This window comes from Artibeus jamaicensis, unplaced genomic scaffold (genome assembly GCF_021234435.1).
Source record: "Artibeus jamaicensis isolate MK-2021 breed Jamaican fruit bat unplaced genomic scaffold, CSHL_Jam_final contig_473, whole genome shotgun sequence".
Lineage (NCBI taxonomy): Eukaryota > Metazoa > Chordata > Mammalia > Chiroptera > Phyllostomidae > Artibeus > Artibeus jamaicensis.
In genome coordinates this window covers 1,445,981-1,458,504 of record NW_026521851.1, presented here as the reverse complement: position 1 = coordinate 1,458,504, position 12,524 = coordinate 1,445,981, and the positions used below count along the sequence as shown (strand labels likewise).

The 12,524-nt window shown below is 46.3% G+C and overlaps 1 protein-coding gene across 2 annotated transcripts in view; it reads left to right on the top strand.

The window, feature by feature from the left end:
* Window positions 1-12,524, top strand: part of GNG4 (G protein subunit gamma 4) — a 50,020-nt gene that overhangs the window by 24,878 nt on the left and 12,618 nt on the right. The gene's annotated exons all lie outside the window — the stretch shown is intronic.

Genomic DNA, 12,524 nt, shown 5'->3' with positions numbered 1-12,524 from the left:
GTAGGCCCCTCACCGAGACCTGCTCTCATGCTCCAGTGATGGCCAGAGAGCCTGCTCCTGCCACCATAGGACAGTCACTGCCTTCCCCGGGGACTTTGGGGGGCACACTGTCCCAGGAGGTAGGAGCCATGAGCCATGCGCAGAAAGTGACACAACCTTGGAGGAGTCAAGGAGGGGACACCGTGATGCAATATTGTGCGGCCCTCACCACGGTCCACCCCCACAACTTTTCATCGCTTCGCACAAACTCTTCTCATTGAACAGGAGCCCCCTGGCCCCCTCCCCAGCCCCTGCGACCTCTGTCATGCTGTCTGTCTCTATGGATTTCCTGTTCCGGGTCCCTCATTCATGTAAGTGGAATCAGGCGGTCTCTGTCCTTTGTGTCTGCTCTATTTCACTTGATACATGTCTTCAGGATTCATTGAGGTCATCAGAATTTCATTCCTTCTATGAATGAACACTATTCCGTTGTACAGATACCCCACATTTCACTTTTCTGTCCATCTGATAAGGGGCGTTGGCTTGTTTTCACCTTCTGGATGTTGTGAATGGCGCTGCTGTGAACACGTGTTCAAGGGTTTGCAGCCCGCTTTCAGAGGTGGAACCGCTGGGTCGAGAGGGAAGTCTTCGTTCAGCTTTCTGAGGACCCGCCTCGCCAGTTTGCATGGAGGCCACAGCATTTCACCCCCATAGCGACGGGTAAGGGTGTATTTCCCCATGTCTGCACCAAGATTTGTAAATCGACATTTGGTCATGACGTTCACATGTGGCTTTGGCTTTAGGCGCCAGACGCGCCTCGCTTCAGGGCTCTCTGGCTTTGGTGGGACATCTGCTCCGTGTGAATTCTGGCAGGAGTAAATGGAGCGTGTTGGTGCCAACTAGCCAGACAAAAAAGATGGGGTGCAGGAACAGAGGGAGCCGTCAAGGACACCCCACGTTGACCTTGTAAGGGCCTTGAGGAGGAGAGTTGGGAGGGTGGGGGTTGCAGAACCAGGGTTTCTGGGCGGGTGAGAGGTCACTGCAGGGGAGGAGGAGGAAGGGAGCCTGGATGGTGGGTGGCAGCGGGAAGCCGCACCAGGGAGGGGAGGAGCCATTCTTGCTCCGATAGCATGTTGGGTCCAGATGAAAGGAGAGGACAGGCTGACTGCGTGGGAGCCTTGCAGAAGGGGACTGCGCTCCTGGGTCCTGGAGGGGGTGCCGAGCCGCAGGGGAACAGCTGGAGGCCTGGGAGAAATCAGTGCCACGAGTCCCACAGAGCTGGCTCCCGGTGGACGCCCACTGGTGGGGCCCAGAGGACAGCCCCGTGAGAACAGGTGTCCGTGCAGCGCAGAACGGCCCCACAGCCAGCACCGTGCGGCTGACTGCAGGGTCCCCTCTGGGCTTGTGGTTTAGGAGCTGGGAGGAGTGTCCAGAGGAGGGAGGGAGCGAGGAAAGGGGGAAGGAGGGCAGGCAGGAGGGCAGGTGTTCTCAGTTCGCGAGAGTGAAAAGGAGGTCTGTGACGCAGAGAGAGGGACGCGATCGTTGTGTGAAGCAGTCGTCTGGGCTGAAAGGTGATAAAATTTAACACCGGGAACCCAAAGAAGTCTGGGCGGTTCGTGGAGGAAAACTGCCGCCAAAATACCCACTATCACCCCAGGTCCCGTTTGTCCCCCCATAGTGTCATTTACACAAAAGCACTAGTGCCGACATAGACTTCGTTCCCAATTCTGTGGGGCGTCTAAGGGAGAGACCCTTCGCAGCGTGTGGTCCATGGCCAGGCCCCCACCACAGCCTCCGCACCCTTCCTGCCCCCACCCTCATCCACTGATGTCTGAGTCTCCCCCCCACCCAGCCTTCCCCCAGGGGCCCACCTGCTCCCCTGGCAAACACCTGCTCCCCGGTGAGCTACCCACCTGGAAGCTCAGCAGGGCGACCCCACAAAGGTGGGTGCTTCTCTTTGAGAACCAGTGTCAGCTGCTAAAGAGCAGGGGTGTTCTCCGTGTTGCCATAAGCACAAGAGAGACCCAGCGTAGAACCCGTGTGGCTTCCCAAAAGCAAAAGCTTAGAAAATAGTGCTCAGGATTCTAAAGAAGGGAATTAAGAGTATATAAAAGATGACTGCTTTAGAAACTCTTCCGGTCCTCAGGGAAAGAACACCTTACTCTTTTTCTTACTCCCTGGGGACTCCAGCAGAACGGAGTTCTGTCGGGGGTGGGGGGACCTACGTGACACTCATCACCGAGTAGAGAGAATCAGTGTAACAGTCATGGCAGGTACAGTGGAGCAGCACACAGAAGGCTGGAGTGGAGACATGGGGCTCGGCACTGGCCTGTGCAGCCTGGGAGGAGCTGAGCTGCAGAGAAGGCGCCCCGCCCCCGACCCCCAGGGAGGCACGGGGTGGGCACAAGCCGGGATGCAGGCTCCAGCAGGGCCACTGGGAACCGCCTCTCCGTTGGAAACCCCATAGGGTGCCTGGTTCCCCTGCCCCAGAGGAGCTGGGTTGGGTCAGTCCCACGTGAGCTCTGGACGCGGACGGACACCTTCAGGAAACCCGTAGCTCTCAGCCAGGGACCCGCAAACAGCTGCCAGACTTGCGGGGGCGGAGGGACTCACTGGCCAAACCACTGCTGGGACGTCTGTGGAGTGCACTGACCTCTCTAAAGAGGCTGCCATGAGGCCTACTTGTGCCCGCGCAGGCTTTGTCTGCTGCTTGTCGGCTGGGAGCCGGAGCTGTTCGGATCAGCCTGCACTTGGTAGATGGAGAACCTCGAGGGCAGGGACAGAAAGGCGCGCCCGCAGGGGTGTGCCTGGGAGACACGGGGAAGGCACACAGGGGCTGGCAGGCAGCGACCCCAGGAAAAGTCGTGATGTCATGAGGCATTATGTCGGTCCTCCATCAGAGTTAGGAAACATTTGGAGAAAACAGTTTGGAAAAGGGAAACAACTTTATGAAAGGAAAGGAATATTCCACTTACTTTTTGACACTGATCTTTCATGATTTGGCGCTCCAAAGAAAAGAGAATACATGGTCAGTGGTATTTTAGACAAGGACCCCAACTTGAATTTATGGGTGTTCAAGGTCTGTCTCACATAAACGCTGCTTCCTCTGTGTAGGTTTCTTAGCCGTGAGTGTGAGAGAGTCCGTCACACACGTAAGTGTGCAGCGATATGTGTGTGTGCAGCAGACACCCGGCCACTTGCAGAGGGACCACAACAGCATAGGCCTTGGGGGCTTCAGTCCTCATTTTGAGAATAGTGCTATGTCTCTGTTCGTGAAAATGGCACTTGTTTTAGAAAATTTTGGAAAACATAGAAAAGTATGAAAAGAAAACTTAAAGGGTCTGTCACCAGTACATTTTCATGTTTTTCCACGAAGCTGTCCATCTAGTTTTCTTTTTTTTAAACTGTGGTTATAAAGTACACTTATTACTTTTTGTAAACAGATTTATCTTGGAGCAGTATATTGGGATTATAGATCCAGGTCAGTAAATGCTCTCCTAAAATGTTATCTTTTAATGTCTCTTTACTCCATCATCTGATGTATTGCACAATAATTTATTTAACTGGTCTCCTGTCCCTGGACATTTTCGTTACTTCCAAGTTTTTGGTGTCATATTTTTAAGTGCTACAGTGAACACACTGGTAGATGAGCTTGCACCAGTCTGTCCCTTCTGGTAAGTGTCCGCAGACCACGTTGCCAGGTCAAAGGAGGTGTTACATTCCGAAGCATTTGAATTGTGACCAAGTTTCTCTGTGAAAAGAGATACCAGCTTGTTCTCTCACCAGTGGTGTGACGTCTCTGTCCCCCCAACTCTTCCCAGTGCCGTCCCTCATGCCGCTCCAATATGACAGATAACAGGTAATGATAACAGTAACAAGAATGAGCAACATTTATTGAGCGCTTACTATCTGCTGTTCTGAAAACTTTATATTGAATTTGCTCAGTTCTCACAACTGTTCTGTGAGTAGCTGCCACTCACAGTCCCACTTTACAGAGGAGGCAACTGAGGCCTGCAGAGGTTAAATGACTTGCCCAAGACCAGGCAGCTGGAAAGTGGTGGTGGCACAGGGACAGGGGACCAGAGGGTCTGCTCCCGACACTTTGCTCTTACCTTTCTGACACACCTGTTCTTGATTGTTGACACCTCATAGTTTTAACATGTATTTCATGGACTCACTGTGGTTAAACTAACTTCATATGTTAAAAATTCCTTTTATGAATTTTCCTGGGCATGTTCCTACACTTGGCCCAGTTTTCTACTGTGGTTCTTTTTTTTATTTTTAGTTTTAGTTTTCTTTTTTTAAGTATTTTTTATTGATTATGCTATTACAGTTTTCCCAATTTCCTCCCCTTATCCCCCTTCCACCCTGCCCCTCCAACTCTCCCTTATTCCCCCCCTTAGTTCATGTCCATGAGTTGTACATATGAGTTCTTTGAGTTCTCTGTTTCCTGTACCATTTTTATCTCTCCCCATCTATTTTATGCCCACCAATTATGCTTCTTCTTCCCTGTACCTTCCCCCCCATTCCTCCCTTCCCCCTCCCCACTGAACTCCCTCTGTGTGATGTCCATTTCTCTGATTCTGTTCCTGTTCTGGTTGGTGGCTTAGTTTTTGTTTTCTTTTCTTTTAGGTTCATTTGTTGATAGTTGTGAGTTCGTTGTCATTTTATTGTTCATATTTTATCTTCTTTTTCTTAGACAAGTCCCTTTAACATTTCATCTAATAAGGGCTTGTTGATGATTCCATTCTAAATGAAAGCTTTGGTGGATAGAGTAATCTTGGATGTAGGTCCTTGCCTTTCATGACTTCAATACTTCTTTACAGCCCCTTCTTGCCTGTAAAGTTTCTTTTAAGAAATCAACTGATAGCCTAATGGGAGCTTCTTTGTAGGTAACTGTCTCCTTTTCTTTTGCTGCTTTTAGGTTCTCTTTGTTTTTAATCTTGGGTAACTTAGTGATGATGTACATTGGTGTGTTCCTCTTTGGGTCCCACTTTTTGGGGACTCTCTGAGCTTCCTAGACTTCCTGAAAGTCTATTTCCTTTGCCAGATTTGGGAAGTTTTCCTTCATTATTTGTTCAAATAAATTTACAATTGCTTTCTGTTGTTCTTCTGACACCCCTATAATTCGGTTGTTGGAATGTTTCAGGTTGTCCCAGAGAACGCTCAGCCTCTCATTTTTTGGATTCTTGTTTCTTTGTTCTGATCCAGTTGGATGTTTATTTCTTCCTTTTGTTCCAAATCGTTGCCTTGAATCCTGGTTTCCTTCTTGTCATTGTTGGTTCCCTGAATATTTTGCTTTATTTCCTTCTGGGTATCTTTCATTTGTTCTTTCATTTTTTGACCAAGCTCAATCAGTTCTGTGAGCACTTTGATTACCAGGGCTTTAAATTCTCCATCAGATAGGTTGGCAATCTCCTCCTCGCTTAGTTCTGAGGTTTTGCTCTGTTCTTTCATTTGGGCCGTATTTCTTTGTCTTGGCACAGCGGATAAGTTGTAAGGGAGCCAGGCCTTAGGTATTCACCAGGGCGGGGCAACCCTCTTTGCTCTGCTGCAGTGCTGCCTATGCGGGAGGGGTCAGAGAGGGAGCCATGCGGCTCGCCTGCTCATCTCTAGTGTACTTTCCAACAGACTCTCCTGTCAGACTGAAAGTATTTCCCACTGTGGCAACCCCTGCCTGAGCCCACAGTCAGCTTTGAGTCTATTTTCCCCTTAAGTCTGTCCCTCCCGTGCAGGTTGGCCATGCTCGGCAGTCAGCCCTGCCCTTCAGCTGCCTCTCCGTGGTTTTTCTGAGTCAGTCTGTGCTTGATCAGCTTTACTGCTCTGGTTGTTCTGGTTGATATTTTTCCTTAATTTCCTTGGTTGTCGGAGTTCCATGCAGTTTGATGTTCTGGCGCTTTCGGTTGTTTATCGATTTTAGATTGGTTGTTATCCTCCTTTTGGTTGTGGAGGAAGCAAAGAGCTTCTACCTATGCCTCCATTTTGGCCAGAACTTCTACTGTGGTTCTTATCTATTCTTATGATTAGTAAAGCTTTCTTGCATATTATATGTTACAAATAGGTTTCCACATGGAAGAAAACCATAAACTAGAAAACAAGAGAGACTATAAAAAGAAAAAGAAAAAAAAACAACAGAAGCAACTCCAAATATATCTATCTTAATAAGCACTAAGTCAAACAACTAATTTAGACTCTCAGATTTAATCTAAAAAACAGAATATATTTTACATTAGACATTAACCTAAATAAAGGGACTTGGGCTGAAAGTAATATGTTGTACAATATCTATACATGGAAGACTACGAAATTCATGAACAAAATCAGAGAAGATCTAAATAAATGAAAAGAAATTCCATGTTCCTGGATAGGAAGACTCAATATCAGTAAGATGTTAGTTCTTCCCAACTTGATCTATAGATTTAACACAATCCCAATCAAAACCCCAGCAAGTCATCCTGCTAATACTGACCAACTAATTCTTAAGTTTGTATGAACAGGTCAAAAAACCCCACAATCGCTAAAACAGTATTGAAGGAGAAGACAAAGCTGGAAATTTGACTCTATCTGACTTCAATACTTAACTATAGTAATCAAGACACAGTGACACTGGCAAAAGAATAGACAGATCACTGGAACAGAATAGATAGCCCCCAAATAGACCCACTAAATATATTAACTGGTCTTGACAAAGTGGCAAAGACAAAACAATGGAGAAAGGATAGTCTTTTCAACAAATGGTCCTAGAAAAGCTAGACATCCACACATGAAAAAAATAAATTTAGACACAGACTTTACACCCTTCACAAAAATTAACTCAAAGTAAATCATAGACCTAAATGTAAAAAGCAGAACTATACAACTTCTAGAAGATAATATGGGAGAAAATCCAGGTGAACTTGGGTTTGGTGATGAGTTTTTAGGTATAGTACCTAAGTCACAATCCACAGAGGAAAAAATTGATGATCTAGATTTCATTCAGATTTAAAGTGTTTATATGAAATACACTGTTGAGGGTATGAAAAGATGATCTACAGGCGGGGAGAAAGTCTTTGCAAACACACTTTGATAAAGAACTAATATCCACAATGAGCAAAGAACTTTTAAAACTCAACAATGAGAAAACAACCCCATTTTCTTTAAAGGCAAAAGATTTGAACAGATGCCTCACCAAAGGATATACAGATGGCAAAGAAGCATAGGGAAAGATATTCGACATCATATATCACTGGCGAATTACAAATTAAAACAACAGTGAGCTACCACTACGCACCTAATGGAATGATGAAAATCCAAAACACCGACAACACCAAATGTTGGCGAGGACGTGGCACAGTCAGAACTCTGATTCATTGGTGGGGAGAATGCAAAATGGTGCAGCCACTTCCGAAGGCAGTTTGACAGTTTCTTACAAAGCTGAATATAGTCTTACCATATGATCCAATTATATAAAAAATACACAATGCAAAATATGAAGAATGTCAGAAAAACTGACAAGTTGTTAAGAGTCTAGTATGTCTTTCCCAGTACTTGTTGGATAAGCAAGACCAAAGGCAAGTAAGCATGTATTCATAAATAAAATTAATATATATGTAATAGACCAACCTAATTTTACTTATTAATATATTCTTACCTGTGTTTTGTCTAGTACATATACGTGTTATATATAATTTTATCCAGCAACTACCAGGAACACTCTTCTCTGAGCCGCACTCAATGGTGCATTCTCCAACCACGAGCAGTGAAACTAATGGCAGAGAATAGAATGTCAGCCTGAGCCCTGGCTGGTGTGGCTCCGTTGGTTGGAGTGTCATCCCAAAACCTAAAGGTCTTGAGTTCAATTCCCGGTCATGCCTGGGTTGTGGATTCAGTCCCTGGTCAGTGTGCGTGCAAGAAGCAGCCGATTGATGTATCTCCCTCACAGCAACATTTCTCTCCCTTTCTTTCTCCCTCCCTTCTGCTCTCTCTAAAATCAATAAGCGTGTTCTCAGGTGAGGATTAAATAAATAAATACACTCGAAACGTAAAAGGGCATAAAGGAAGACTTGAAAAGGGGACAGCGATACCTTGTTCTTGAATAGGCAGAGTCAGTATTGCAAAAATGTCTATTCCTTTAAATTAACATACAAATGGAATGCAAATCCAATAAAAAAATTCTGTTTCTGTGTTTGAAGAAAGTAAACTTTAAATTATTCTGAAATTCAATTAGATGAATAAATATGCGAGAATATCCAGGAAGTTTATTTTTTGAAAAGACAAGCATGAGTGTTCGATGAGGAAGGCTTGTGAATTTTCACCCAGGTGTGAAAATGTGCTATAAAGCCGTAGTACTGGAAGGTCGATGACGGGCAGATCAGTGGGACTGAACGGGAGGTCCCTAACAGGGATGAAACGGGAGGTCCCCGAACAGGCCCGAGCGCATGGGAATCTGCACTGGGATCTGATGCCCCTCAGCTCAGTGAGAGCAGCGTGTGAATAAATGTTGCTGGGAATTGCTAGTGCTTGAGGAAATAAAGCTGCATCCGTCACTAATTGTACCCAGATAAATTTCGGAGGGGTTCTATTAGCCCCCTCGAGCTGCCACAACAGAATACCAGACTGTGGTTTAAACAACAGAAATTGATCTTCCCCCAGTTCTGGAGGCTGAGAGTTGAAGATCACCGTGCCCCCAGGGCTGACGTCTGCTGCTGAGCCCTCTCTCCTGTGGGTGCAGTAGCTGCCTTCTCACTGCCTGTGCTCTGTGCTCACTCAGAGAGGGAGCCGTCTGGTGTTTCTTCCTCTTAGACACACATCCAGTCCGACCGGATCGGGGCCCCACCCTCGCCGCCTCCTTTAACCTTTACCGTATTCCCCTCTGAAGGCACTGTCTTCAAACAAGTCACTTTGGGAATTAGGGCTTTAACGTCTGAGTCTGGGGGGATAAATTCAGTCCATAACTTGCATTAAAGATTTAAATATAACAAAACCATAAAAGTACTAGGAAAACAGAAGCAAATGTTTTATAATACAAAGACGGAAAGGCCAAATGTATCGCAAAATCCAGATCCTAAAGTAAAAGTACTGCATGTAAAAATTTTTTTTAATTGTATTTATTTATCTTTAGAAGAAAAGGGAAGGAGAGAAATATCAATGTATGGTTGCCTCCTGTCTGTCCCCTGATGGGAACTGGCCTGCAACCCAGGCATGTGCCCTGACGGGGAATCGAACCTCGATCTTTTGGTTCACAGGCCCGTGCTCAATCCACTGAGCTATACCAGCCAGGGCTGTAAAAATTTTTATGTGGTAAAAATTTCCCAATCAGTGAAGTAAAAAAAAAAGTTATCATGAGAAACAAAGGGTTAAAATTGAAAAAGGATCAAATCAGGGAGGTGTGCTGTGTTGATAGGTGACTGGCAGGCGATTAAAGGGCACGGGGGAAGCTCAGGGAAGGGGTGTAATTAAGATGATGCATGACGTTGAGGTCAAAAGAATGACATTTCTAAAAGAAAATAAATAAAAAACCCCGCCATTTGACCCAGCCAGAAGTCCAGAGCTGTGCCTCTAGTTCTGCCGTCCAATGTCCCTGAGCTCCGTGGTCACCCTTCCTAGCTCCAGCTTTTGCTAGTTTTCAGTTCCGTTTAACTCTTCCCTTCATTTTCACGACCTCTACCAGAAATGTTCATTCTCTAGAAATTAATCAATTCAGACGATAATTTTCTACAATCAAATTTAGAAATAAATTCAAAGAAAACGGAATACAAATGAACAATTCTAGAACAGCCATCAGATAAAAGGAGGAAAATCTTTTAATTAAATCACAGGTGCATCTGAAAGACAAAAAGGCTCCTTAGTCAGGGGGCTGTTTGGTTGGGGCACTGTGGGCCTCCCAGCGCACTGATGATTCCTGAGAAACTTCCTCTTCCTGTTTCCCAAATGTCCTTTCAGCCCTGCCAGGGAGCAGCCAAGTGGATAATGACATGGTGACACGCCAGCGCGCCGTGTATGTAACTGCGCCCACGAAGTCACTTTGCCACAGGCCCGCAGCTATGGCTCCTCCCAGAAGCGGGTCTCCTCCAGGTGACCAGCTCCTCGGTGCTGAGGGCAGCTCAGCCAGGGTCACTGTTCCCTGACTCACAGTCTGTGCTTCCCTCCTAGCGATGCCACTGACTTTCTAGAACCCTGCCAAGCTAGATCCTACTTGTTATATTCATCTTTCACTTCTAACTAAGTCCCAGAAACCTCTTGAGTGACTCACTAGCTTCTAACACCACATAAATTACTCTTTTGGTGACCTTGTGCAGTGATGGAATTTCAGTTTCCTTTGTGGAGAGCTGGGATCTATCAGAGCAGAGAGGTGGTCAGAGGCAGGTGGGACATGCACCAACCTTTTGAAGGGTTTGGTTAAGTCAGGGTCCAGGTTGGACCTGGGTCATCTAAACAAGCTCAGAGAGGGCTTGTCTCTTCTGGTGGCGAAGGCGCTTATGTAGGGTGACTTGGGAATATTAAAACTCTCTTTCAAGCATCTTAGATTTACCTCTCAGTGTGCAGTCAACTTTTTTTTTTAACAGAGAGGGAAGGGAGGAGAAGAAACATCGATATGAAAGAGAGATATAGATCAGTTGCTTCTCACACATGCCCCAACCGGGACCGAACTCCCAACCTAGACAACTGCCCTGACCAGGAATCAAACCGGCGAACTTTCACTCTGCAGGGTGATAGCCAACCAACTGAGCCACTGTGGTCAGGGCTGCAATCAACTTTTGATGTGAAAAAAACCCTTTATGCTGATGATAGTAAACAGTATGGAACCCATTATTTTGGACATTTGACTTTAGAACTCATTCAGAGGGGGACTGACAGAATGCTCATTTTTTCACACATATCCTCACTCCCAACTGGATGCTGCCTGTGGCCAAGGATCCATGGGCCGAGCAGTAGCCTCTGCCCAGTAGCCAGCTAGCAAGGGTTGCCAGCATCGGCTGGACCCGCTCGAAGCTGGTGCTGGGCCCCCGGAAGCCACGTCTGAGTCAGCTCCTGCTGCTCTGACAGAACACTCAGGCTGGGTGCGTGAGCAAAGCACTTCACCTCTTCTGGTTCTGGGGCTGCACAGTCAGAGGTCAGGGTACCAGCACGGTCAGGTCCTCGTGACAGCCCTCTTCCGAGTTTATGGATGGCCAGCTGCCTTCTTCTGCCACCTCATATGGCAGGGACAGAAACAGACCCTCTCCCTGCTGTCTCTTCCTGCAAGGGCACTAATCCCATTCATGAGGGTGACACTTTTGTGACACTTTAATCTCCTTCCAAAGTACCTCCGCAATGCTGTCACACTGGAGATTGAGTGTTTAACATTTTGGAGGGGCACGAACACTCAGCGCATGGCATCCTAAGTTGGGAGTATCTAGCGAAAGCCCTGGGGACTGTGTTGACCTCTAATACTTCCCAATGTTAAAAGAAAGAAAAGAAAATTCAAAGGATTTCCATGCAGTGCTGGTTCAGAACTTAGAGGGGAGGCACAGACAGGGCCCTGAGGGCTCCCTGGGGGAGGCTGGCCCAGGGTTTCTTCCTGGGAGTGAGCATTAGGTTTGACCTTGTCCTGGACGCCTGCACCTGGGGCGGCAGCCCCGCCACCCTCTCTGCTCTGATCCTGCTTTGTTTTCCTGGGGTGGAGGGAGGAGCCGGCATCACAGATGCCTGTGGTTGACTCCAAGTATTGTTGAAGAGACGGGACTGCTGAGAAGCAGGTGCGAGGCGCTCTGCTGTAGACGCCAGGGATAAATGCAGTGGGTGTCGCCGCCAGAGTGGTAATTGCGTCATCTGTCTTGTCTGGGAACGTGACAATAGTAATTGCAACATTTTCTACTATCATCGAGGCTTGTAATTACAGTGCAGCCACCGGGATTCTGTGCTAACTTGGGCTGTTTTAATCACCGCATTTCCTCTGAAATGTGATGGTAAAATTCCACAATTGTGCCCAGCCTGCAGGTTCTTTCCTTTTTTACTTTCTTTTTCTTTTTAATTTTTATTGAATTTATTGGGGTGATATTGGTTAATAAAATTACATAGGTTTCAGGTATGCAATTCTACAATAAATCATCTGTACAGGGTCTGGTGCAAATAACGCCCCTTTTTATTACAAAATATTTTATTAAAAAATCATAAGCATGTAATTCTGTAACATAACTATCACATTCAAGCATACCATGTGGCATTTTAGGTGGAATGTTCAAATTAAAACTATAAATTATTACACCCATTTTATTCCTCTACCAACCACACTCAAGCAGGCGTTACTTCTGCCGGACCCTGTATATTGTATTGTGTGTTCACTACCCAAAGACTAGTCTCCTCCCATCACCATTTATACCCCCATTACCCGCTTCTACCTCCTCCAACCCTCCTTTCCCTATGGTCATCACCATATATTGTCTGTGTCTGCGAGGGTTTTGTTTTACTTAATCCCGTCATTCTTTTCACCCTCCCCTCTGACAGCTGTCACTCTGTTTTCTGCATCTAGGAGTCTATCTCTATTTTTATTGTTCATTTATTTCATTCATTAGATTCCACATATA